The sequence below is a fragment of the Carya illinoinensis genome, chromosome 11 (assembly GCF_018687715.1).
Source record: "Carya illinoinensis cultivar Pawnee chromosome 11, C.illinoinensisPawnee_v1, whole genome shotgun sequence".
Classification (NCBI taxonomy): Eukaryota; Viridiplantae; Streptophyta; class Magnoliopsida; order Fagales; family Juglandaceae; genus Carya; species Carya illinoinensis.
In genome coordinates this window covers 19,311,680-19,331,488 of record NC_056762.1, presented here as the reverse complement: position 1 = coordinate 19,331,488, position 19,809 = coordinate 19,311,680, and the positions used below count along the sequence as shown (strand labels likewise).

Genomic DNA, 19,809 nt, shown 5'->3' with positions numbered 1-19,809 from the left:
TACCAGCGAAAAACTAATATAATCCTATTACGACCTAGCCGCACCCTGCCTATCCCATGCCAACCGGCGATCTGATCGATACCCATTGCTACGCGATGGGGTCGGTGCGATTTTCCTAAGAATCCATTGCCCGGTTCTCGTTCTGGTCCATCCGACCGGAGATGCGGTAAAAATAAAAAAGGGGGGTGCAACACGAGTACTTCCCAGGAGGTCACCCATCCTAGTACTACTCTCGCCCAAGCACGCTTAACTGCGGAGTTCTGATGGGATCCGGTGCATTAGTGCTGGTATGATCGCACCCATCATGCTACCAGCGAAAAACTAATATAATCCTATTACGACCTAGCCGCACCCTGCCTATCCCATGCCAACCGGCGATCTGATCGATACCCATTGCTACGCGATGGGGTCGGTGCGATTTTCCTAAAAATCCATTCCCTGGTTCTCGTTCCGGTCCATCCGACCAGAGATGCGGTAAAAATTAAAAGGGGGGGTGCAACACGAGGACTTCCCAGGAGGTCACCCATCCTAGTACTACTCTCGCCCAAGCACGCTTAACTGCGGAGTTCTGATGGGATCCGGTGCATTAGTGCTGGTATGATCGCACCCATCATGCTACCAGCGAAAAACTAATATAATCCTATTACGACCTAGCCGCACCCTGCCTATCCCATGCCAACTGGCGATCTGATTGATAGCGATGGGGTCGGTGCGATTTTCCTAAGAATCCATTGCCCGGTTGTCGTTCCGGTCCATCCGACCGGAGATGCGGTAAAAATAAAAAGGGGGGGTGCAACACGAGGACTTCCCAGGAGGTCACCCATCCTAGTACTACTCTCGCCCAAGCACGCTTAACTGCGGAGTTCTGATGGGATCCGGTGCATTAGTGCTGGTAGGATCGCACCCATCATGCTACCAGCGAAAAACTAATATAATCCTATTACGACCTAGCCGCACCATGCCTATCCCATGCCAACCGGCGATCTGACCGATACCCATTGCTACGCGATGGGGTCGGTGCGATTTTCCTAAAAATCCATTCCCTGGTTCTCGTTCCGGTCCATCCGACCGGAGATGCGGTAAAAATAAAAAAGGGGGGTGCAACACGAGGACTTCCCAGGAGGTCACCCATCCTAGTACTACTCTCGCCCAAGCACGCTTAACTGCGGAGTTCTGATGGGATCCGGTGCATTAGTGCTGGTATGATCGCACCCATCATGCTACCAGCGAAAAACTAATATAATCCTATTACGACCTAGCCGCACCCTGCCTATCCCATGCCAACCGGCGATCTGATCGATACCCATTGCTACGCGATGGGGTCGGTGCGATTTTCCTAAAAATCCATTCCCTGGTTCTCGTTCCGGTCCATCCGACCAGAGATGCGGTAAAAATTAAAAGGGGGGGTGCAACACGAGGACTTCCCAGGAGGTCACCCATCCTAGTACTACTCTCGCCCAAGCACGCTTAACTGCGGAGTTCTGATGGGATCCGGTGCATTAGTGCTGGTATGATCGCACCCATCATGCTACCAGCGAAAAACTAATATAATCCTATTACGACCTAGCCGCACCCTGCCTATCCCATGCCAACTGGCGATCTGATTGATAGCGATGGGGTCGGTGCGATTTTCCTAAGAATCCATTGCCCGGTTGTCGTTCCGGTCCATCCGACCGGAGATGCGGTAAAAATAAAAAGGGGGGGTGCAACACGAGGACTTCCCAGGAGGTCACCCATCCTAGTACTACTCTCGCCCAAGCACGCTTAACTGCGGAGTTCTGATGGGATCCGGTGCATTAGTGCTGGTAGGATCGCACCCATCATGCTACCAGCGAAAAACTAATATAATCCTATTACGACCTAGCCGCACCATGCCTATCCCATGCCAACCGGCGATCTGACCGATACCCATTGCTACGCGATGGGGTCGGTGCGATTTTCCTAAAAATCCATTCCCTGGTTCTCGTTCCGGTCCATCCGACCAGAGATGCGGTAAAAATTAAAAGGGGGGGTGCAACACGAGGACTTCCCAGGAGGTCACCCATCCTAGTACTACTCTCGCCCAAGCACGCTTAACTGCGGAGTTCTGATGGGATCCGGTGCATTAGTGCTGCTATGATCGCACCCATCATGCTACCAGCGAAAAACTAATATAATCCTATTACGACCTAGCCGCACCATGCCTATCCCATGCCAACCGGCGATCTGACCGATACCCATTGCTACGCGATGGGGTCGGTGCGATTTTCCTAAAAATCCATTCCCTGGTTCTCGTTCCGGTCCATCCGACCAGAGATGCGGTAAAAATTAAAAGGGGGGTTGCAACACGAGGACTTCCCAGGAGGTCACCCATCCTAGTACTACTCTCGCCCAAGCACGCTTAACTGCGGAGTTCTGATGGGATCCGGTGCATTAGTGCTGGTATGATCGCACCCATCATGCTACCAGCGAAAAACTAATATAATCCTATTACGACCAAGCCGCACCCTGCCTATCCCATGCCAACCGGCGATCTGATTGATAGCGATGGGGTCGGTGCGATTTTCCTAAGAATCCATTGCCCGGTTGTCGTTCCGGTCCATCCGACCGGAGATGCGGTAAAAATAAAAAGGGGGGGTGCAACACGAGGACTTCCCAGGAGGTCACCCATCCTAGTACTACTCTCGCCCAAGCACGCTTAACTGCGGAGTTCTGATGGGATCCGGTGCATTAGTGCTGCTATGATCGCACCCATCATGCTACCAGCGAAAAACTAATATAATCCTATTACGACCTAGCCGCACCATGCCTATCCCATGCCAACCGGCGATCTGATCGATACCCATTGCTACGCGATGGGGTCGGTGCGATTTTCCTAAGAATCCATTGCCCGGTTGTCGTTCCGGTCCATCCGACCGGAGATGCGGTAAAAATAAAAAGGGGGGGTGCAACACGAGGACTTCCCAGGAGGTCACCCATCCTAGTACTACTCTCGCCCAAGCACGCTTAACTGCGGAGTTCTGATGGGATCCGGTGCATTAGTGCTGGTATGATCGCACCCATCATGCTACCAGCGAAAAACTAATATAATCCTATTACGACCTAGCCGCACCCTGCCTATCTCATGCCAACCGGCGATCTAACCGATACCCATTGCTACGCGATGGGGTCGGTGCGATTTTCCTAAAAATCCATTCCCTGGTTCTCGTTCCGGTCCATCCGACCAGAGATGCGGTAAAAATTAAAAGGGGGGGTGCAACACGAGGACTTCCCAGGAGGTCACCCATCCTAGTACTACTCTCGCCCAAGCACGCTTAACTGCGGAGTTCTGATGGGATCCGGTGCATTAGTGCTGGTATGATCGCACCCATCATGCTACCAGCGAAAAACTAATATAATCCTATTACGACCTAGCCGCACCCTGCCTATCCCATGCCAACTGGCGATCTGATTGATAGCGATGGGGTCGGTGCGATTTTCCTAAGAATCCATTGCCCGGTTGTCGTTCCGGTCCATCCGACCGGAGATGCGGTAAAAATAAAAAGGGGGGGTGCAACACGAGGACTTCCCAGGAGGTCACCCATCCTAGTACTACTCTCGCCCAAGCACGCTTAACTGCGGAGTTCTGATGGGATCCGGTGCATTAGTGCTGGTATGATCGCACCCATCATGCTACCAGCGAAAAACTAATATAATCCTATTACGACCTAGCCGCACCAGGCCTATCTCATGCCAACCGGCGATCTGATCGATACCCATCGCTACGCGATGGGGTCGGTGCGATTTTCCTAAGAATCCATTGCCCGGTTGTCGTTCCGGTCCATCCGACCGGAGATGCGGTAAAAATAAAAAGGAGGGGTGCAACACGAGGACTTCCCAGGAGGTCACCCATCCTAGTACTACTCTCGCCCAAGCACGCTTAACTGCGGAGTTCTGATGGGATCCGGTGCATTAGTGCTGGTATGATCGCACCCATCATGCTACCAGCGAAAAACTAATATAATCCTATTACGACCTAGCCGCACCCTGCCTATCCCATGCCAGCCGGCGATCTGATCGATACCCATTGCTACGCGATGGGGTCGGTGCGATTTTCCTAAGAATCCATTGCCCGGTTGTCGTTCCGGTCCATCCGACCGGAGATGCGGTAAAAATAAAAAGGGGGGGTGCAACACGAGGACTTCCCAGGAGGTCACCCATCCTAGTACTACTCTCGCCCAAGCACGCTTAACTGCGGAGTTCTGATGGGATCCGGTGCATTAGTGCTGGTATGATCGCACCCATCATGCTACCAGCGAAAAACTAATATAATCCTATTACGACCTAGCCGCACCCTGCCTATCTCATGCCAACCGGCGATCTGACCGATACCCATTGCTACGCGATGGGGTCGGTGCGATTTTCCTAAAAATCCATTCCCTGGTTCTCGTTCCGGTCCATCCGACCAGAGATGCGGTAAATATTAAATGGGGGGGTGCAACACGAGGACTTCCCAGGAGGTCACCCATCCTAGTACTACTCTCGCCCAAGCACGCTTAACTGCGGAGTTCTGATGGGATCCGGTGCATTAGTGCTGGTATGATCGCACCCATCATGCTACCAGCGAAAAACTAATATAATCCTATTACGACCTAGCCGCACCCTGCCTATCCCATGCCAACTGGCGATCTGATTGATAGCGATGGGGTCGGTGCGATTTTCCTAAGAATCCATTGCCCGGTTGTCGTTCCGGTCCATCCGACCGGAGATGCGGTAAAAATAAAAAGGGGGGGTGCAACACGAGGACTTCCCAGGAGGTCACCCATCCTAGTACTACTCTCGCCCAAGCACGCTTAACTGCGGAGTTCTGATGGGATCCGGTGCATTAGTGCTGGTATGATCGCACCCATCATGCTACCAGCGAAAAACTAATATAATCCTATTACGACCTAGCCGCACCATGCCTATCCCATGCCAACCGGCGATCTGATCGATACCCATTGCTACGCGATGGGGTCGGTGCGATTTTCCTAAGAATCCATTGCCCGGTTGTCGTTCCGGTCCATCCGACCGGAGATGCGGTAAAAATAAAAAGGGGGGGTGCAACACGAGGACTTCCCAGGAGGTCACCCATCCTAGTACTACTCTCGCCCGAGCACGCTTAACTGCGGAGTTCTGATGGGATCCGGTGCATTAGTGCTGGTATGATCGCACCCATCATGCTACCAGCGAAAAACTAATATAATCCTATTACGGCCTAGCCGCACCATGCCTATCCCATGCCAACCGGCGATCTGATCGATACCCATTGCTACGCGATGGGGTCGGTGCGATTTTCCTAAGAATCCATTGCCCGGTTGTCGTTCCGGTCCATCCGACCGGAGATGCGGTAAAAATAAAAAGGGGGGGTGCAACACGAGGACTTCCCAGGAGGTCACCCATCCTAGTACTACTCTCGCCCAAGCACGCTTAACTGCGGAGTTCTGATGGGATCCGGTGCATTAGTGCTGGTATGATCGCACCCATCATGCTACCAGCGAAAAACTAATATAATCCTATTACGACCTAGCCGCACCCTGCCTATCTCATGCCAACCGGCGATCTGACAGATACCCATTGCTACGCGATGGGTCGGTGCGATTTTCCTAAAAATCCATTCCCTGGTTCTCGTTCCGGTCCATCCGACCAGAGATGCGGTAAAAATTAAAAGGGGGGGTGCAACACGAGGACTTCCCAGGAGGTCCCCCATCCTAGTACTACTCTCGCCCAAGCACGCTTAACTGCGGAGTTCTGATGGGATCCGGTGCATTAGTGCTGGTATGATCGCACCCATCATGCTACCAGCGAAAAACTAATATAATCCTATTACGACCTAGCCGCACCCTGCCTATCCCATGCCAACTGGCGATCTGATTGATAGCGATGGGGTCGGTGCGATTTTCCTAAGAATCCATTGCCCGGTTGTCGTTCCGGTCCATCCGACCGGAGATGCGGTAAAAATAAAAAGGGGGGGTGCAACACGAGGACTTCCCAGGAGGTCACCCATCCTAGTACTACTCTCGCCCAAGCACGCTTAACTGCGGAGTTCTGATGGGATCCGGTGCATTAGTGCTGGTATGATCGCACCCATCATGCTACCAGCGAAAAACTAATATAATCCTATTACGACCTAGCCGCACCATGCCTATCCCATGCCAACCGGCGATCTGATCGATACCCATTGCTACGCGATGGGGTCGGTGCGATTTTCCTAAGAATCCATTGCCCGGTTGTCGTTCCGGTCCATCCGACCGGAGATGCGGTAAAAATAAAAAGGGGGGGTGCAACACGAGGACTTCCCAGGAGGTCACCCATCCTAGTACTACTCTCGCCCAAGCACGCTTAACTGCGGAGTTCTGATGGGATCCGGTGCATTAGTGCTGGTAGGATCGCACCCATCATGCTACCAGCGAAAAACTAATATAATCCTATTACGACCTAGCCGCACCCTGCCTATCCCATGCCAACCGGCGATCTGATCGATACCCATTGCTACGCGATGGGGTCGGTGCGATTTTCCTAAGAATCCATTGCCCGGTTCTCGTTCTGGTCCATCCGACCGGAGATGCGGTAAAAATAAAAAAGGGGGGTGCAACACGAGGACTTCCCAGGAGGTCACCCATCCTAGTACTACTCTCGCCCAAGCACGCTTAACTGCGGAGTTCTGATGGGATCCGGTGCATTAGTGCTGGTATGATCGCACCCATCATGCTACCAGCGAAAAACTAATATAATCCTATTACGACCTAGCCGCACCCTGCCTATCCCATGCCAACCGGCGATCTGATCGATACCCATTGCTACGCGATGGGGTCGGTGCGATTTTCCTAAAAATCCATTCCCTGGTTCTCGTTCCGGTCCATCCGACCAGAGATGCGGTAAAAATTAAAAGGGGGGGTGCAACACGAGGACTTCCCAGGAGGTCCCCCATCCTAGTACTACTCTCGCCCAAGCACGCTTAACTGCGGAGTTCTGATGGGATCCGGTGCATTAGTGCTGGTATGATCGCACCCATCATGCTACCAGCGAAAAACTCATATAATCCTATTACGACCTAGCCGCACCCTGCCTATCCCATGCCAACTGGCGATCTGATTGATAGCGATGGGGTCGGTGCGATTTTCCTAAGAATCCATTGCCCGGTTGTCGTTCCGGTCCATCCGACCGGAGATGCGGTAAAAATAAAAAGGGGGGGTGCAACACGAGGACTTCCCAGGAGGTCACCCATCCTAGTACTACTCTCGCCCAAGCACGCTTAACTGCGGAGTTCTGATGGGATCCGGTGCATTAGTGCTGGTATGATCGCACCCATCATGCTACCAGCGAAAAACTAATATAATCCTATTACGACCTAGCCGCACCATGCCTATCCCATGCCAACCGGCGATCTGATCGATACCCATTGCTACGCGATGGGGTCGGTGCGATTTTCCTAAGAATCCATTGCCCGGTTGTCGTTCCGGTCCATCCGACCGGAGATGCGGTAAAAATAAAAAGGGGGGGTGCAACACGAGGACTTCCCAGGAGGTCACCCATCCTAGTACTACTCTCGCCCAAGCACGCTTAACTGCGGAGTTCTGATGGGATCCGGTGCATTAGTGCTGGTAGGATCGCACCCATCATGCTACCAGCGAAAAACTAATATAATCCTATTACGACCTAGCCGCACCCTGCCTATCCCATGCCAACCGGCGATCTGATCGATACCCATTGCTACGCGATGGGGTCGGTGCGATTTTCCTAAGAATCCATTGCCCGGTTCTCGTTCCGGTCCATCCGACCGGAGATGCGGTAAAAATAAAAAAGGGGGGTGCAACACGAGGACTTCCCAGGAGGTCACCCATCCTAGTACTACTCTCGCCCAAGCACGCTTAACTGCGGAGTTCTGATGGGATCCGGTGCATTAGTGCTGGTATGATCGCACCCATCATGCTACCAGCGAAAAACTAATATAATCCTATTACGACCTAGCCGCACCCTGCCTATCCCATGCCAACCGGCGATCTGATCGATACCCATTGCTACGCGATGGGGTCGGTGCGATTTTCCTAAAAATCCATTCCCGGGTTCTCGTTCCGGTCCATCCGACCGGAGATGCGGTAAAAATAAAAAAGGGGGGTGCAACACGAGGACTTCCCAGGAGGTCACCCATCCTAGTACTACTCTCGCCCAAGCACGCTTAACTGCGGAGTTCTGATGGGATCCGGTGCATTAGTGCTGGTATGATCGCACCCATCATGCTACCAGCGAAAAACTAATATAATCCTATTACGACCTAGCCGCACCCTGCCTATCCCATGCCAACCGGCGATCTGATCGATACCCATTGCTACGCGATGGGGTCGGTGCGATTTTCCTAAAAATCCATTCCCTGGTTCTCGTTCCGGTCCATCCGACCAGAGATGCGGTAAAAATTAAAAGGGGGGGTGCAACACGAGGACTTCCCAGGAGGTCACCCATCCTAGTACTACTCTCGCCCAAGCACGCTTAACTGCGGAGTTCTGATGGGATCCGGTGCATTAGTGCTGGTATGATCGCACCCATCATGCTACCAGCGAAAAACTAATATAATCCTATTACGACCTAGCCGCACCCTGCCTATCCCATGCCAACTGGCGATCTGATTGATAGCGATGGGGTCGGTGCGATTTTCCTAAGAATCCATTGCCCGGTTGTCGTTCCGGTCCATCCGACCGGAGATGCGGTAAAAATAAAAAGGGGGGGTGCAACACGAGGACTTCCCAGGAGGTCACCCATCCTAGTACTACTCTCGCCCAAGCACGCTTAACTGCGGAGTTCTGATGGGATCCGGTGCATTAGTGCTGGTAGGATCGCACCCATCATGCTACCAGCGAAAAACTAATATAATCCTATTACGACCTAGCCGCACCATGCCTATCCCATGCCAACCGGCGATCTGACCGATACCCATTGCTACGCGATGGGGTCGGTGCGATTTTCCTAAAAATCCATTCCCTGGTTCTCGTTCCGGTCCATCCGACCAGAGATGCGGTAAAAATTAAAAGGGGGGGTGCAACACGAGGACTTCCCAGGAGGTCACCCATCCTAGTACTACTCTCGCCCAAGCACGCTTAACTGCGGAGTTCTGATGGGATCCGGTGCATTAGTGCTGCTATGATCGCACCCATCATGCTACCAGCGAAAAACTAATATAATCCTATTACGACCTAGCCGCACCATGCCTATCCCATGCCAACCGGCGATCTGACCGATACCCATTGCTACGCGATGGGGTCGGTGCGATTTTCCTAAAAATCCATTCCCTGGTTCTCGTTCCGGTCCATCCGACCAGAGATGCGGTAAAAATTAAAAGGGGGGTTGCAACACGAGGACTTCCCAGGAGGTCACCCATCCTAGTACTACTCTCGCCCAAGCACGCTTAACTGCGGAGTTCTGATGGGATCCGGTGCATTAGTGCTGGTATGATCGCACCCATCATGCTACCAGCGAAAAACTAATATAATCCTATTACGACCAAGCCGCACCCTGCCTATCCCATGCCAACCGGCGATCTGATTGATAGCGATGGGGTCGGTGCGATTTTCCTAAGAATCCATTGCCCGGTTGTCGTTCCGGTCCATCCGACCAGAGATGCGGTAAAAATTAAAAGGGGGGTTGCAACACGAGGACTTCCCAGGAGGTCACCCATCCTAGTACTACTCTCGCCCAAGCACGCTTAACTGCGGAGTTCTGATGGGATCCGGTGCATTAGTGCTGGTATGATCGCACCCATCATGCTACCAGCGAAAAACTAATATAATCCTATTACGACCAAGCCGCACCCTGCCTATCCCATGCCAACCGGCGATCTGATTGATACCCATTGCTACGCGATGGGTCGGTGCGATTTTCCTAAAAATCCATTCCCTGGTTCTCGTTCCGGTCCATCCGACCGGAGATGCGGTAAAAATAAAAAGGGGGGGTGCAACACGAGGACTTCCCAGGAGGTCACCCATCCTAGTACTACTCTCGCCCAAGCACGCTTAACTGCGGAGTTCTGATGGGATCCGGTGCATTAGTGCTGGTATGATCGCACCCATCATGCTACCAGCGAAAAACTAATATAATCCTATTACGACCAAGCCGCACCCTGCCTATCCCATGCCAACCGGCGATCTGATTGATAGCGATGGGGTCGGTGCGATTTTCCTAAGAATCCATTGCCCGGTTGTCGTTCCGGTCCATCCGACCAGAGATGCGGTAAAAATTAAAAGGGGGGTTGCAACACGAGGACTTCCCAGGAGGTCACCCATCCTAGTACTACTCTCGCCCAAGCACGCTTAACTGCGGAGTTCTGATGGGATCCGGTGCATTAGTGCTGGTATGATCGCACCCATCATGCTACCAGCGAAAAACTAATATAATCCTATTACGACCTAGCCGCACCCTGCCTATCCCATGCCAACTGGCGATCTGATTGATAGCGATGGGGTCGGTGCGATTTTCCTAAGAATCCATTGCCCGGTTGTCGTTCCGGTCCATCCGACCGGAGATGCGGTAAAAATAAAAAGGGGGGGTGCAACACGAGGACTTCCCAGGAGGTCACCCATCCTAGTACTACTCTCGCCCAAGCACGCTTAACTGCGGAGTTCTGATGGGATCCGGTGCATTAGTGCTGGTATGATCGCACCCATCATGCTACCAGCGAAAAACTAATATAATCCTATTACGACCTAGCCGCACCATGCCTATCCCATGCCAACCGGCGATCTGATCGATACCCATTGCTACGCGATGGGGTCGGTGCGATTTTCCTAAGAATCCATTGCCCGGTTGTCGTTCCGGTCCATCCGACCGGAGATGCGGTAAAAATAAAAAGGGGGGGTGCAACACGAGGACTTCCCAGGAGGTCACCCATCCTAGTACTACTCTCGCCCAAGCACGCTTAACTGCGGAGTTCTGATGGGATCCGGTGCATTAGTGCTGGTATGATCGCACCCATCATGCTACCAGCGAAAAACTAATATAATCCTATTACGGCCTAGCCGCACCATGCCTATCCCATGCCAACCGGCGATCTGATCGATACCCATTGCTACGCGATGGGGTCGGTGCGATTTTCCTAAGAATCCATTGCCCGGTTGTCGATCCGGTCCATCCGACCGGAGATGCGGTAAAAATTAAAAGGGGGGGTGCAACACGAGGACTTCCCAGGAGGTCACCCATCCTAGTACTACTCTCGCCCAAGCACGCTTAACTGCGGAGTTCTGATGGGATCCGGTGCATTAGTGCTGGTATGATCGCACCCATCATGCTACCAGCGAAAAACTAATATAATCCTATTACGACCTAGCCGCACCCTGCCTATCCCATGCCAACTGGCGATCTGATTGATAGCGATGGGGTCGGTGCGATTTTCCTAAGAATCCATTGCCCGGTTGTCGTTCTGGTCCATCCGACCGGAGATGCGGTAAAAATAAAAAAGGGGGGTGCAACACGAGGACTTCCCAGGAGGTCACCCATCCTAGTACTACTCTCGCCCAAGCACGCTTAACTGCGGAGTTCTGATGGGATCCGGTGCATTAGTGCTGGTAGGATCGCACCCATCATGCTACCAGCGAAAAACTAATATAATCCTATTACGACCTAGCCGCACCCTGCCTATCCCATGCCAACCGGCGATCTGATCGATACCCATTGCTACGCGATGGGGTCGGTGCGATTTTCCTAAGAATCCATTGCCCGGTTCTCGTTCCGGTCCATCCGACCGGAGATGCGGTAAAAATAAAAAAGGGGGGTGCAACACGAGGACTTCCCAGGAGGTCACCCATCCTAGTACTACTCTCGCCCAAGCACGCTTAACTGCGGAGTTCTGATGGGATCCGGTGCATTAGTGCTGGTATGATCGCACCCATCATGCTACCAGCGAAAAACTAATATAATCCTATTACGACCTAGCCGCACCCTGCCTATCCCATGCCAACCGGCGATCTGATCGATACCCATTGCTACGCGATGGGGTCGGTGCGATTTTCCTAAAAATCCATTCCCGGGTTCTCGTTCCGGTCCATCCGACCGGAGATGCGGTAAAAATAAAAAAGGGGGGTGCAACACGAGGACTTCCCAGGAGGTCACCCATCCTAGTACTACTCTCGCCCAAGCACGCTTAACTGCGGAGTTCTGATGGGATCCGGTGCATTAGTGCTGGTATGATCGCACCCATCATGCTACCAGCGAAAAACTAATATAATCCTATTACGACCTAGCCGCACCCTGCCTATCCCATGCCAACCGGCGATCTGATCGATACCCATTGCTACGCGATGGGGTCGGTGCGATTTTCCTAAAAATCCATTCCCTGGTTCTCGTTCCGGTCCATCCGACCAGAGATGCGGTAAAAATTAAAAGGGGGGGTGCAACACGAGGACTTCCCAGGAGGTCACCCATCCTAGTACTACTCTCGCCCAAGCACGCTTAACTGCGGAGTTCTGATGGGATCCGGTGCATTAGTGCTGGTATGATCGCACCCATCATGCTACCAGCGAAAAACTAATATAATCCTATTACGACCTAGCCGCACCCTGCCTATCCCATGCCAACTGGCGATCTGATTGATAGCGATGGGGTCGGTGCGATTTTCCTAAGAATCCATTGCCCGGTTGTCGTTCCGGTCCATCCGACCGGAGATGCGGTAAAAATAAAAAGGGGGGGTGCAACACGAGGACTTCCCAGGAGGTCACCCATCCTAGTACTACTCTCGCCCAAGCACGCTTAACTGCGGAGTTCTGATGGGATCCGGTGCATTAGTGCTGGTAGGATCGCACCCATCATGCTACCAGCGAAAAACTAATATAATCCTATTACGACCTAGCCGCACCATGCCTATCCCATGCCAACCGGCGATCTGACCGATACCCATTGCTACGCGATGGGGTCGGTGCGATTTTCCTAAAAATCCATTCCCTGGTTCTCGTTCCGGTCCATCCGACCAGAGATGCGGTAAAAATTAAAAGGGGGGGTGCAACACGAGGACTTCCCAGGAGGTCACCCATCCTAGTACTACTCTCGCCCAAGCACGCTTAACTGCGGAGTTCTGATGGGATCCGGTGCATTAGTGCTGCTATGATCGCACCCATCATGCTACCAGCGAAAAACTAATATAATCCTATTACGACCTAGCCGCACCATGCCTATCCCATGCCAACCGGCGATCTGACCGATACCCATTGCTACGCGATGGGGTCGGTGCGATTTTCCTAAAAATCCATTCCCTGGTTCTCGTTCCGGTCCATCCGACCAGAGATGCGGTAAAAATTAAAAGGGGGGTTGCAACACGAGGACTTCCCAGGAGGTCACCCATCCTAGTACTACTCTCGCCCAAGCACGCTTAACTGCGGAGTTCTGATGGGATCCGGTGCATTAGTGCTGGTATGATCGCACCCATCATGCTACCAGCGAAAAACTAATATAATCCTATTACGACCAAGCCGCACCCTGCCTATCCCATGCCAACCGGCGATCTGATTGATAGCGATGGGGTCGGTGCGATTTTCCTAAGAATCCATTGCCCGGTTGTCGTTCCGGTCCATCCGACCAGAGATGCGGTAAAAATTAAAAGGGGGGTTGCAACACGAGGACTTCCCAGGAGGTCACCCATCCTAGTACTACTCTCGCCCAAGCACGCTTAACTGCGGAGTTCTGATGGGATCCGGTGCATTAGTGCTGGTATGATCGCACCCATCATGCTACCAGCGAAAAACTAATATAATCCTATTACGACCAAGCCGCACCCTGCCTATCCCATGCCAACCGGCGATCTGATTGATACCCATTGCTACGCGATGGGTCGGTGCGATTTTCCTAAAAATCCATTCCCTGGTTCTCGTTCCGGTCCATCCGACCGGAGATGCGGTAAAAATAAAAAGGGGGGGTGCAACACGAGGACTTCCCAGGAGGTCACCCATCCTAGTACTACTCTCGCCCAAGCACGCTTAACTGCGGAGTTCTGATGGGATCCGGTGCATTAGTGCTGGTATGATCGCACCCATCATGCTACCAGCGAAAAACTAATATAATCCTATTACGACCAAGCCGCACCCTGCCTATCCCATGCCAACCGGCGATCTGATTGATAGCGATGGGGTCGGTGCGATTTTCCTAAGAATCCATTGCCCGGTTGTCGTTCCGGTCCATCCGACCAGAGATGCGGTAAAAATTAAAAGGGGGGTTGCAACACGAGGACTTCCCAGGAGGTCACCCATCCTAGTACTACTCTCGCCCAAGCACGCTTAACTGCGGAGTTCTGATGGGATCCGGTGCATTAGTGCTGGTATGATCGCACCCATCATGCTACCAGCGAAAAACTAATATAATCCTATTACGACCTAGCCGCACCCTGCCTATCCCATGCCAACTGGCGATCTGATTGATAGCGATGGGGTCGGTGCGATTTTCCTAAGAATCCATTGCCCGGTTGTCGTTCCGGTCCATCCGACCGGAGATGCGGTAAAAATAAAAAGGGGGGGTGCAACACGAGGACTTCCCAGGAGGTCACCCATCCTAGTACTACTCTCGCCCAAGCACGCTTAACTGCGGAGTTCTGATGGGATCCGGTGCATTAGTGCTGGTATGATCGCACCCATCATGCTACCAGCGAAAAACTAATATAATCCTATTACGACCTAGCCGCACCATGCCTATCCCATGCCAACCGGCGATCTGATCGATACCCATTGCTACGCGATGGGGTCGGTGCGATTTTCCTAAGAATCCATTGCCCGGTTGTCGTTCCGGTCCATCCGACCGGAGATGCGGTAAAAATAAAAAGGGGGGGTGCAACACGAGGACTTCCCAGGAGGTCACCCATCCTAGTACTACTCTCGCCCAAGCACGCTTAACTGCGGAGTTCTGATGGGATCCGGTGCATTAGTGCTGGTATGATCGCACCCATCATGCTACCAGCGAAAAACTAATATAATCCTATTACGGCCTAGCCGCACCATGCCTATCCCATGCCAACCGGCGATCTGATCGATACCCATTGCTACGCGATGGGGTCGGTGCGATTTTCCTAAGAATCCATTGCCCGGTTGTCGATCCGGTCCATCCGACCGGAGATGCGGTAAAAATAAAAAGGGGGGGTGCAACACGAGGACTTCCCAGGAGGTCACCCATCCTAGTACTACTCTCGCCCAAGCACGCTTAACTGCGGAGTTCTGATGGGATCCGGTGCATTAGTGCTGGTATGATCGCACCCATCATGCTACCAGCGAAAAACTAATATAATCCTATTACGACCAAGCCGCACCCTGCCTATCCCATGCCAACCGGCGATCTGATTGATAGCGATGGGGTCGGTGCGATTTTCCTAAGAATCCATTGCCCGGTTGTCGTTCCGGTCCATCCGACCAGAGATGCGGTAAAAATTAAAAGGGGGGTTGCAACACGAGGACTTCCCAGGAGGTCACCCATCCTAGTACTACTCTCGCCCAAGCACGCTTAACTGCGGAGTTCTGATGGGATCCGGTGCATTAGTGCTGGTATGATCGCACCCATCATGCTACCAGCGAAAAACTAATATAATCCTATTACGACCTAGCCGCACCCTGCCTATCCCATGCCAACTGGCGATCTGATTGATAGCGATGGGGTCGGTGCGATTTTCCTAAGAATCCATTGCCCGGTTGTCGTTCCGGTCCATCCGACCGGAGATGCGGTAAAAATAAAAAGGGGGGGTGCAACACGAGGACTTCCCAGGAGGTCACCCATCCTAGTACTACTCTCGCCCAAGCACGCTTAACTGCGGAGTTCTGATGGGATCCGGTGCATTAGTGCTGGTATGATCGCACCCATCATGCTACCAGCGAAAAACTAATATAATCCTATTACGACCTAGCCGCACCATGCCTATCCCATGCCAACCGGCGATCTGATCGATACCCATTGCTACGCGATGGGGTCGGTGCGATTTTCCTAAGAATCCATTGCCCGGTTGTCGTTCCGGTCCATCCGACCGGAGATGCGGTAAAAATAAAAAGGGGGGGTGCAACACGAGGACTTCCCAGGAGGTCACCCATCCTAGTACTACTCTCGCCCAAGCACGCTTAACTGCGGAGTTCTGATGGGATCCGGTGCATTAGTGCTGGTATGATCGCACCCATCATGCTACCAGCGAAAAACTAATATAATCCTATTACGGCCTAGCCGCACCATGCCTATCCCATGCCAACCGGCGATCTGATCGATACCCATTGCTACGCGATGGGGTCGGTGCGATTTTCCTAAGAATCCATTGCCCGGTTGTCGATCCGGTCCATCCGACCGGAGATGCGGTAAAAATTAAAAGGGGGGGTGCAACACGAGGACTTCCCAGGAGGTCACCCATCCTAGTACTACTCTCGCCCAAGCACGCTTAACTGCGGAGTTCTGATGGGATCCGGTGCATTAGTGCTGGTATGATCGCACCCATCATGCTACCAGCGAAAAACTAATATAATCCTATTACGACCTAGCCGCACCCTGCCTATCCCATGCCAACTGGCGATCTGATTGATAGCGATGGGGTCGGTGCGATTTTCCTAAGAATCCATTGCCCGGTTGTCGTTCTGGTCCATCCGACCGGAGATGCGGTAAAAATAAAAAAGGGGGGTGCAACACGAGGACTTCCCAGGAGGTCACCCATCCTAGTACTACTCTCGCCCAAGCACGCTTAACTGCGGAGTTCTGATGGGATCCGGTGCATTAGTGCTGGTATGATCGCACCCATCATGCTACCAGCGAAAAACTAATATAATCCTATTACGACCTAGCCGCACCATGCCTATCCCATGCCAACCGGCGATCTGATCGATACCCATCGCTACGCGATGGGGTCGGTGCGATTTTCCTAAGAATCCATTGCCCGGTTGTCGTTCCGATCCATCCGACCGGAGATGCGGTAAAAATAAAAAGGGGGGGTGCAACACGAGGACTTCCCAGGAGGTCACCCATCCTAGTACTACTCTCGCCCAAGCACGCTTAACTGCGGAGTTCTGATGGGATCCGGTGCATTAGTGCTGCTATGATCGCACCCATCATGCTACCAGCGAAAAACTAATATAATCCTATTACGACCTAGCCGCACCATGCCTATCCCATGCCAACCGGCGATCTGACCGATACCCATTGCTACGCGATGGGGTCGGTGCGATTTTCCTAAAAATCCATTCCCTGGTTCTCGTTCCGGTCCATCCGACCAGAGATGCGGTAAAAATTAAAAGGGGGGTTGCAACACGAGGACTTCCCAGGAGGTCACCCATCCTAGTACTACTCTCGCCCAAGCACGCTTAACTGCGGAGTTCTGATGGGATCCGGTGCATTAGTGCTGGTATGATCGCACCCATCATGCTACCAGCGAAAAACTAATATAATCCTATTACGACCAAGCCGCACCCTGCCTATCCCATGCCAACCGGCGATCTGATTGATAGCGATGGGGTCGGTGCGATTTTCCTAAGAATCCATTGCCCGGTTGTCGTTCCGGTCCATCCGACCGGAGATGCGGTAAAAATAAAAAGGGGGGGTGCAACACGAGGACTTCCCAGGAGGTCACCCATCCTAGTACTACTCTCGCCCAAGCACGCTTAACTGCGGAGTTCTGATGGGATCCGGTGCATTAGTGCTGCTATGATCGCACCCATCATGCTACCAGCGAAAAACTAATATAATCCTATTACGACCTAGCCGCACCATGCCTATCCCATGCCAACCGGCGATCTGATCGATACCCATTGCTACGCGATGGGGTCGGTGCGATTTTCCTAAGAATCCATTGCCCGGTTGTCGTTCCGGTCCATCCGACCGGAGATGCGGTAAAAATAAAAAGGGGGGGTGCAACACGAGGACTTCCCAGGAGGTCACCCATCCTAGTACTACTCTCGCCCAAGCACGCTTAACTGCGGAGTTCTGATGGGATCCGGTGCATTAGTGCTGGTATGATCGCACCCATCATGCTACCAGCGAAAAACTAATATAATCCTATTACGACCTAGCCGCACCCTGCCTATCTCATGCCAACCGGCGATCTGACCGATACCCATTGCTACGCGATGGGGTCGGTGCGATTTTCCTAAAAATCCATTCCCTGGTTCTCGTTCCGGTCCATCCGACCAGAGATGCGGTAAAAATTAAAAGGGGGGGTGCAACACGAGGACTTCACAGGAGGTCACCCATCCTAGTACTACTCTCGCCCAAGCACGCTTAACTGCGGAGTTCTGATGGGATCCGGTGCATTAGTGCTGGTATGATCGCACCCATCATGCTACCAGCGAAAAACTAATATAATCCTATTACGACCTAGCCGCACCCTGCCTATCCCATGCCAACTGGCGATCTGATTGATAGCGATGGGGTCGGTGCGATTTTCCTAAGAATCCATTGCCCGGTTGTCGTTCCGGTCCATCCGACCGGAGATGCGGTAAAAATAAAAAGGGGGGGTGCAACACGAGGACTTCCCAGGAGGTCACCCATCCTAGTACTACTCTCGCCCAAGCACGCTTAACTGCGGAGTTCTGATGGGATCCGGTGCATTAGTGCTGGTATGATCGCACCCATCATGCTACCAGCGAAAAACTAATATAATCCTATTACGACCTAGCCGCACCATGCCTATCCCATGCCAACCGGCGATCTGATCGATACCCATCGCTACGCGATGGGGTCGGTGCGATTTTCCTAAGAATCCATTGCCCGGTTGTCGTTCCGATCCATCCGACCGGAGATGCGGTAAAAATAAAAAGGGGGGGTGCAACACGAGGACTTCCCAGGAGGTCACCCATCCTAGTACTACTCTCGCCCAAGCACGCTTAACTGCGGAGTTCTGATGGGATCCGGTGCATTAGTGCTGCTATGATCGCACCCATCATGCTACCAGCGAAAAACTAATATAATCCTATTACGACCTAGCCGCACCATGCCTATCCCATGCCAACCGGCGATCTGACCGATACCCATTGCTACGCGATGGGGTCGGTGCGATTTTCCTAAAAATCCATTCCCTGGTTCTCGTTCCGGTCCATCCGACCAGAGATGCGGTAAAAATTAAAAGGGGGGTTGCAACACGAGGACTTCCCAGGAGGTCACCCATCCTAGTACTACTCTCGCCCAAGCACGCTTAACTGCGGAGTTCTGATGGGATCCGGTGCATTAGTGCTGGTATGATCGCACCCATCATGCTACCAGCGAAAAACTAATATAATCCTATTACGACCAAGCCGCACCCTGCCTATCCCATGCCAACCGGCGATCTGATTGATAGCGATGGGGTCGGTGCGATTTTCCTAAGAATCCATTGCCCGGTTGTCGTTCCGGTCCATCCGACCGGAGATGCGGTAAAAATAAAAAGGGGGGGTGCAACACGAGGACTTCCCAGGAGGTCACCCATCCTAGTACTACTCTCGCCCAAGCACGCTTAACTGCGGAGTTCTGATGGGATCCGGTGCATTAGTGCTGCTATGATCGCACCCATCATGCTACCAGCGAAAAACTAATATAATCCTATTACGACCTAGCCGCACCATGCCTATCCCATGCCAACCGGCGATCTGATCGATACCCATTGCTACGCGATGGGGTCGGTGCGATTTTCCTAAGAATCCATTGCCCGGTTGTCGTTCCGGTCCATCCGACCGGAGATGCGGTAAAAATAAAAAGGGGGGGTGCAACACGAGGACTTCCCAGGAGGTCACCCATCCTAGTACTACTCTCGCCCAAGCACGCTTAACTGCGGAGTTCTGATGGGATCCGGTGCATTAGTGCTGGTATGATCGCACCCATCATGCTACCAGCGAAAAACTAATATAATCCTATTACGAC

General features: G+C 52.5%; 65 non-coding genes across 65 annotated transcripts; all 65 read right to left on the bottom strand.

Annotated features, from left to right (window-relative positions):
• Positions 1–182: 182 nt before the first annotated feature.
• LOC122287273 lies at positions 183–301 on the bottom strand. Its single transcript, XR_006234574.1, has one exon. It is a non-coding gene; the product is annotated as a 5S ribosomal RNA (ribosomal RNA).
• A 189-nt stretch (positions 302–490) lies between these two features.
• Positions 491–609, bottom strand: LOC122285656. The gene has a single exon (XR_006233010.1). It is a non-coding gene; the product is annotated as a 5S ribosomal RNA (ribosomal RNA).
• Positions 610–787: 178 nt separating this feature from the next.
• Positions 788–906, bottom strand: LOC122287922. The gene has a single exon (XR_006235203.1). It is a non-coding gene; the product is annotated as a 5S ribosomal RNA (ribosomal RNA).
• Positions 907–1,095: 189 nt separating this feature from the next.
• On the bottom strand, positions 1,096–1,214 carry LOC122285655. The gene has a single exon (XR_006233008.1). It is a non-coding gene; the product is annotated as a 5S ribosomal RNA (ribosomal RNA).
• Positions 1,215–1,403: 189 nt separating this feature from the next.
• LOC122285654 lies at positions 1,404–1,522 on the bottom strand. The gene has a single exon (XR_006233007.1). It is a non-coding gene; the product is annotated as a 5S ribosomal RNA (ribosomal RNA).
• A 178-nt stretch (positions 1,523–1,700) lies between these two features.
• LOC122287921 lies at positions 1,701–1,819 on the bottom strand. Its single transcript, XR_006235202.1, has one exon. It is a non-coding gene; the product is annotated as a 5S ribosomal RNA (ribosomal RNA).
• A 189-nt stretch (positions 1,820–2,008) lies between these two features.
• Positions 2,009–2,127, bottom strand: LOC122288348. The gene has a single exon (XR_006235613.1). It is a non-coding gene; the product is annotated as a 5S ribosomal RNA (ribosomal RNA).
• Positions 2,128–2,316: 189 nt separating this feature from the next.
• On the bottom strand, positions 2,317–2,435 carry LOC122287607. The gene has a single exon (XR_006234897.1). It is a non-coding gene; the product is annotated as a 5S ribosomal RNA (ribosomal RNA).
• A 178-nt stretch (positions 2,436–2,613) lies between these two features.
• Positions 2,614–2,732, bottom strand: LOC122288347. Its single transcript, XR_006235612.1, has one exon. It is a non-coding gene; the product is annotated as a 5S ribosomal RNA (ribosomal RNA).
• A 189-nt stretch (positions 2,733–2,921) lies between these two features.
• LOC122285653 lies at positions 2,922–3,040 on the bottom strand. Its single transcript, XR_006233006.1, has one exon. It is a non-coding gene; the product is annotated as a 5S ribosomal RNA (ribosomal RNA).
• Positions 3,041–3,229: 189 nt separating this feature from the next.
• On the bottom strand, positions 3,230–3,348 carry LOC122285652. The gene has a single exon (XR_006233005.1). It is a non-coding gene; the product is annotated as a 5S ribosomal RNA (ribosomal RNA).
• Positions 3,349–3,526: 178 nt separating this feature from the next.
• On the bottom strand, positions 3,527–3,645 carry LOC122285650. The gene has a single exon (XR_006233002.1). It is a non-coding gene; the product is annotated as a 5S ribosomal RNA (ribosomal RNA).
• A 189-nt stretch (positions 3,646–3,834) lies between these two features.
• Positions 3,835–3,953, bottom strand: LOC122285649. Its single transcript, XR_006233001.1, has one exon. It is a non-coding gene; the product is annotated as a 5S ribosomal RNA (ribosomal RNA).
• Positions 3,954–4,142: 189 nt separating this feature from the next.
• Positions 4,143–4,261, bottom strand: LOC122285648. Its single transcript, XR_006233000.1, has one exon. It is a non-coding gene; the product is annotated as a 5S ribosomal RNA (ribosomal RNA).
• A 189-nt stretch (positions 4,262–4,450) lies between these two features.
• LOC122285647 lies at positions 4,451–4,569 on the bottom strand. Its single transcript, XR_006232999.1, has one exon. It is a non-coding gene; the product is annotated as a 5S ribosomal RNA (ribosomal RNA).
• Positions 4,570–4,747: 178 nt separating this feature from the next.
• Positions 4,748–4,866, bottom strand: LOC122285646. Its single transcript, XR_006232998.1, has one exon. It is a non-coding gene; the product is annotated as a 5S ribosomal RNA (ribosomal RNA).
• Positions 4,867–5,055: 189 nt separating this feature from the next.
• On the bottom strand, positions 5,056–5,174 carry LOC122287206. Its single transcript, XR_006234509.1, has one exon. It is a non-coding gene; the product is annotated as a 5S ribosomal RNA (ribosomal RNA).
• Positions 5,175–5,363: 189 nt separating this feature from the next.
• LOC122285645 lies at positions 5,364–5,482 on the bottom strand. Its single transcript, XR_006232996.1, has one exon. It is a non-coding gene; the product is annotated as a 5S ribosomal RNA (ribosomal RNA).
• Positions 5,483–5,670: 188 nt separating this feature from the next.
• Positions 5,671–5,789, bottom strand: LOC122287217. Its single transcript, XR_006234519.1, has one exon. It is a non-coding gene; the product is annotated as a 5S ribosomal RNA (ribosomal RNA).
• Positions 5,790–5,967: 178 nt separating this feature from the next.
• Positions 5,968–6,086, bottom strand: LOC122285644. Its single transcript, XR_006232995.1, has one exon. It is a non-coding gene; the product is annotated as a 5S ribosomal RNA (ribosomal RNA).
• A 189-nt stretch (positions 6,087–6,275) lies between these two features.
• Positions 6,276–6,394, bottom strand: LOC122287920. Its single transcript, XR_006235201.1, has one exon. It is a non-coding gene; the product is annotated as a 5S ribosomal RNA (ribosomal RNA).
• A 189-nt stretch (positions 6,395–6,583) lies between these two features.
• LOC122285643 lies at positions 6,584–6,702 on the bottom strand. Its single transcript, XR_006232994.1, has one exon. It is a non-coding gene; the product is annotated as a 5S ribosomal RNA (ribosomal RNA).
• Positions 6,703–6,891: 189 nt separating this feature from the next.
• On the bottom strand, positions 6,892–7,010 carry LOC122287216. The gene has a single exon (XR_006234518.1). It is a non-coding gene; the product is annotated as a 5S ribosomal RNA (ribosomal RNA).
• Positions 7,011–7,188: 178 nt separating this feature from the next.
• LOC122285642 lies at positions 7,189–7,307 on the bottom strand. Its single transcript, XR_006232993.1, has one exon. It is a non-coding gene; the product is annotated as a 5S ribosomal RNA (ribosomal RNA).
• Positions 7,308–7,496: 189 nt separating this feature from the next.
• On the bottom strand, positions 7,497–7,615 carry LOC122287919. The gene has a single exon (XR_006235200.1). It is a non-coding gene; the product is annotated as a 5S ribosomal RNA (ribosomal RNA).
• A 189-nt stretch (positions 7,616–7,804) lies between these two features.
• On the bottom strand, positions 7,805–7,923 carry LOC122285641. The gene has a single exon (XR_006232992.1). It is a non-coding gene; the product is annotated as a 5S ribosomal RNA (ribosomal RNA).
• A 189-nt stretch (positions 7,924–8,112) lies between these two features.
• LOC122285639 lies at positions 8,113–8,231 on the bottom strand. The gene has a single exon (XR_006232989.1). It is a non-coding gene; the product is annotated as a 5S ribosomal RNA (ribosomal RNA).
• Positions 8,232–8,420: 189 nt separating this feature from the next.
• LOC122285638 lies at positions 8,421–8,539 on the bottom strand. The gene has a single exon (XR_006232988.1). It is a non-coding gene; the product is annotated as a 5S ribosomal RNA (ribosomal RNA).
• A 178-nt stretch (positions 8,540–8,717) lies between these two features.
• On the bottom strand, positions 8,718–8,836 carry LOC122287918. Its single transcript, XR_006235199.1, has one exon. It is a non-coding gene; the product is annotated as a 5S ribosomal RNA (ribosomal RNA).
• Positions 8,837–9,025: 189 nt separating this feature from the next.
• Positions 9,026–9,144, bottom strand: LOC122288345. Its single transcript, XR_006235610.1, has one exon. It is a non-coding gene; the product is annotated as a 5S ribosomal RNA (ribosomal RNA).
• A 189-nt stretch (positions 9,145–9,333) lies between these two features.
• Positions 9,334–9,452, bottom strand: LOC122287606. Its single transcript, XR_006234896.1, has one exon. It is a non-coding gene; the product is annotated as a 5S ribosomal RNA (ribosomal RNA).
• Positions 9,453–9,630: 178 nt separating this feature from the next.
• On the bottom strand, positions 9,631–9,749 carry LOC122287605. Its single transcript, XR_006234895.1, has one exon. It is a non-coding gene; the product is annotated as a 5S ribosomal RNA (ribosomal RNA).
• A 188-nt stretch (positions 9,750–9,937) lies between these two features.
• Positions 9,938–10,056, bottom strand: LOC122285637. The gene has a single exon (XR_006232987.1). It is a non-coding gene; the product is annotated as a 5S ribosomal RNA (ribosomal RNA).
• A 178-nt stretch (positions 10,057–10,234) lies between these two features.
• Positions 10,235–10,353, bottom strand: LOC122287603. The gene has a single exon (XR_006234893.1). It is a non-coding gene; the product is annotated as a 5S ribosomal RNA (ribosomal RNA).
• A 178-nt stretch (positions 10,354–10,531) lies between these two features.
• On the bottom strand, positions 10,532–10,650 carry LOC122285636. The gene has a single exon (XR_006232986.1). It is a non-coding gene; the product is annotated as a 5S ribosomal RNA (ribosomal RNA).
• Positions 10,651–10,839: 189 nt separating this feature from the next.
• LOC122285635 lies at positions 10,840–10,958 on the bottom strand. The gene has a single exon (XR_006232984.1). It is a non-coding gene; the product is annotated as a 5S ribosomal RNA (ribosomal RNA).
• Positions 10,959–11,147: 189 nt separating this feature from the next.
• Positions 11,148–11,266, bottom strand: LOC122285634. The gene has a single exon (XR_006232983.1). It is a non-coding gene; the product is annotated as a 5S ribosomal RNA (ribosomal RNA).
• Positions 11,267–11,444: 178 nt separating this feature from the next.
• LOC122287917 lies at positions 11,445–11,563 on the bottom strand. The gene has a single exon (XR_006235198.1). It is a non-coding gene; the product is annotated as a 5S ribosomal RNA (ribosomal RNA).
• Positions 11,564–11,752: 189 nt separating this feature from the next.
• On the bottom strand, positions 11,753–11,871 carry LOC122285633. The gene has a single exon (XR_006232982.1). It is a non-coding gene; the product is annotated as a 5S ribosomal RNA (ribosomal RNA).
• A 189-nt stretch (positions 11,872–12,060) lies between these two features.
• Positions 12,061–12,179, bottom strand: LOC122285632. The gene has a single exon (XR_006232981.1). It is a non-coding gene; the product is annotated as a 5S ribosomal RNA (ribosomal RNA).
• Positions 12,180–12,368: 189 nt separating this feature from the next.
• On the bottom strand, positions 12,369–12,487 carry LOC122285631. Its single transcript, XR_006232980.1, has one exon. It is a non-coding gene; the product is annotated as a 5S ribosomal RNA (ribosomal RNA).
• Positions 12,488–12,665: 178 nt separating this feature from the next.
• Positions 12,666–12,784, bottom strand: LOC122287916. The gene has a single exon (XR_006235197.1). It is a non-coding gene; the product is annotated as a 5S ribosomal RNA (ribosomal RNA).
• Positions 12,785–12,973: 189 nt separating this feature from the next.
• Positions 12,974–13,092, bottom strand: LOC122288344. The gene has a single exon (XR_006235609.1). It is a non-coding gene; the product is annotated as a 5S ribosomal RNA (ribosomal RNA).
• Positions 13,093–13,281: 189 nt separating this feature from the next.
• On the bottom strand, positions 13,282–13,400 carry LOC122287602. Its single transcript, XR_006234892.1, has one exon. It is a non-coding gene; the product is annotated as a 5S ribosomal RNA (ribosomal RNA).
• A 178-nt stretch (positions 13,401–13,578) lies between these two features.
• LOC122287601 lies at positions 13,579–13,697 on the bottom strand. The gene has a single exon (XR_006234891.1). It is a non-coding gene; the product is annotated as a 5S ribosomal RNA (ribosomal RNA).
• Positions 13,698–13,885: 188 nt separating this feature from the next.
• Positions 13,886–14,004, bottom strand: LOC122285630. Its single transcript, XR_006232978.1, has one exon. It is a non-coding gene; the product is annotated as a 5S ribosomal RNA (ribosomal RNA).
• Positions 14,005–14,182: 178 nt separating this feature from the next.
• Positions 14,183–14,301, bottom strand: LOC122287600. The gene has a single exon (XR_006234890.1). It is a non-coding gene; the product is annotated as a 5S ribosomal RNA (ribosomal RNA).
• A 178-nt stretch (positions 14,302–14,479) lies between these two features.
• On the bottom strand, positions 14,480–14,598 carry LOC122285628. Its single transcript, XR_006232976.1, has one exon. It is a non-coding gene; the product is annotated as a 5S ribosomal RNA (ribosomal RNA).
• Positions 14,599–14,787: 189 nt separating this feature from the next.
• On the bottom strand, positions 14,788–14,906 carry LOC122285627. Its single transcript, XR_006232975.1, has one exon. It is a non-coding gene; the product is annotated as a 5S ribosomal RNA (ribosomal RNA).
• A 189-nt stretch (positions 14,907–15,095) lies between these two features.
• Positions 15,096–15,214, bottom strand: LOC122285626. Its single transcript, XR_006232974.1, has one exon. It is a non-coding gene; the product is annotated as a 5S ribosomal RNA (ribosomal RNA).
• A 178-nt stretch (positions 15,215–15,392) lies between these two features.
• LOC122287599 lies at positions 15,393–15,511 on the bottom strand. The gene has a single exon (XR_006234889.1). It is a non-coding gene; the product is annotated as a 5S ribosomal RNA (ribosomal RNA).
• Positions 15,512–15,689: 178 nt separating this feature from the next.
• On the bottom strand, positions 15,690–15,808 carry LOC122285625. The gene has a single exon (XR_006232972.1). It is a non-coding gene; the product is annotated as a 5S ribosomal RNA (ribosomal RNA).
• A 189-nt stretch (positions 15,809–15,997) lies between these two features.
• Positions 15,998–16,116, bottom strand: LOC122285624. The gene has a single exon (XR_006232971.1). It is a non-coding gene; the product is annotated as a 5S ribosomal RNA (ribosomal RNA).
• A 189-nt stretch (positions 16,117–16,305) lies between these two features.
• Positions 16,306–16,424, bottom strand: LOC122285623. Its single transcript, XR_006232970.1, has one exon. It is a non-coding gene; the product is annotated as a 5S ribosomal RNA (ribosomal RNA).
• Positions 16,425–16,602: 178 nt separating this feature from the next.
• Positions 16,603–16,721, bottom strand: LOC122285622. The gene has a single exon (XR_006232969.1). It is a non-coding gene; the product is annotated as a 5S ribosomal RNA (ribosomal RNA).
• Positions 16,722–16,910: 189 nt separating this feature from the next.
• Positions 16,911–17,029, bottom strand: LOC122288342. Its single transcript, XR_006235608.1, has one exon. It is a non-coding gene; the product is annotated as a 5S ribosomal RNA (ribosomal RNA).
• Positions 17,030–17,218: 189 nt separating this feature from the next.
• Positions 17,219–17,337, bottom strand: LOC122287598. Its single transcript, XR_006234888.1, has one exon. It is a non-coding gene; the product is annotated as a 5S ribosomal RNA (ribosomal RNA).
• A 178-nt stretch (positions 17,338–17,515) lies between these two features.
• LOC122288341 lies at positions 17,516–17,634 on the bottom strand. Its single transcript, XR_006235607.1, has one exon. It is a non-coding gene; the product is annotated as a 5S ribosomal RNA (ribosomal RNA).
• A 189-nt stretch (positions 17,635–17,823) lies between these two features.
• Positions 17,824–17,942, bottom strand: LOC122285621. The gene has a single exon (XR_006232968.1). It is a non-coding gene; the product is annotated as a 5S ribosomal RNA (ribosomal RNA).
• A 189-nt stretch (positions 17,943–18,131) lies between these two features.
• Positions 18,132–18,250, bottom strand: LOC122287442. The gene has a single exon (XR_006234736.1). It is a non-coding gene; the product is annotated as a 5S ribosomal RNA (ribosomal RNA).
• A 178-nt stretch (positions 18,251–18,428) lies between these two features.
• Positions 18,429–18,547, bottom strand: LOC122285620. The gene has a single exon (XR_006232966.1). It is a non-coding gene; the product is annotated as a 5S ribosomal RNA (ribosomal RNA).
• A 189-nt stretch (positions 18,548–18,736) lies between these two features.
• On the bottom strand, positions 18,737–18,855 carry LOC122288340. The gene has a single exon (XR_006235606.1). It is a non-coding gene; the product is annotated as a 5S ribosomal RNA (ribosomal RNA).
• A 189-nt stretch (positions 18,856–19,044) lies between these two features.
• LOC122287597 lies at positions 19,045–19,163 on the bottom strand. The gene has a single exon (XR_006234887.1). It is a non-coding gene; the product is annotated as a 5S ribosomal RNA (ribosomal RNA).
• A 178-nt stretch (positions 19,164–19,341) lies between these two features.
• On the bottom strand, positions 19,342–19,460 carry LOC122288339. The gene has a single exon (XR_006235605.1). It is a non-coding gene; the product is annotated as a 5S ribosomal RNA (ribosomal RNA).
• A 189-nt stretch (positions 19,461–19,649) lies between these two features.
• On the bottom strand, positions 19,650–19,768 carry LOC122285619. Its single transcript, XR_006232965.1, has one exon. It is a non-coding gene; the product is annotated as a 5S ribosomal RNA (ribosomal RNA).
• Between the last annotated feature and the right edge of the window lie 41 nt (positions 19,769–19,809).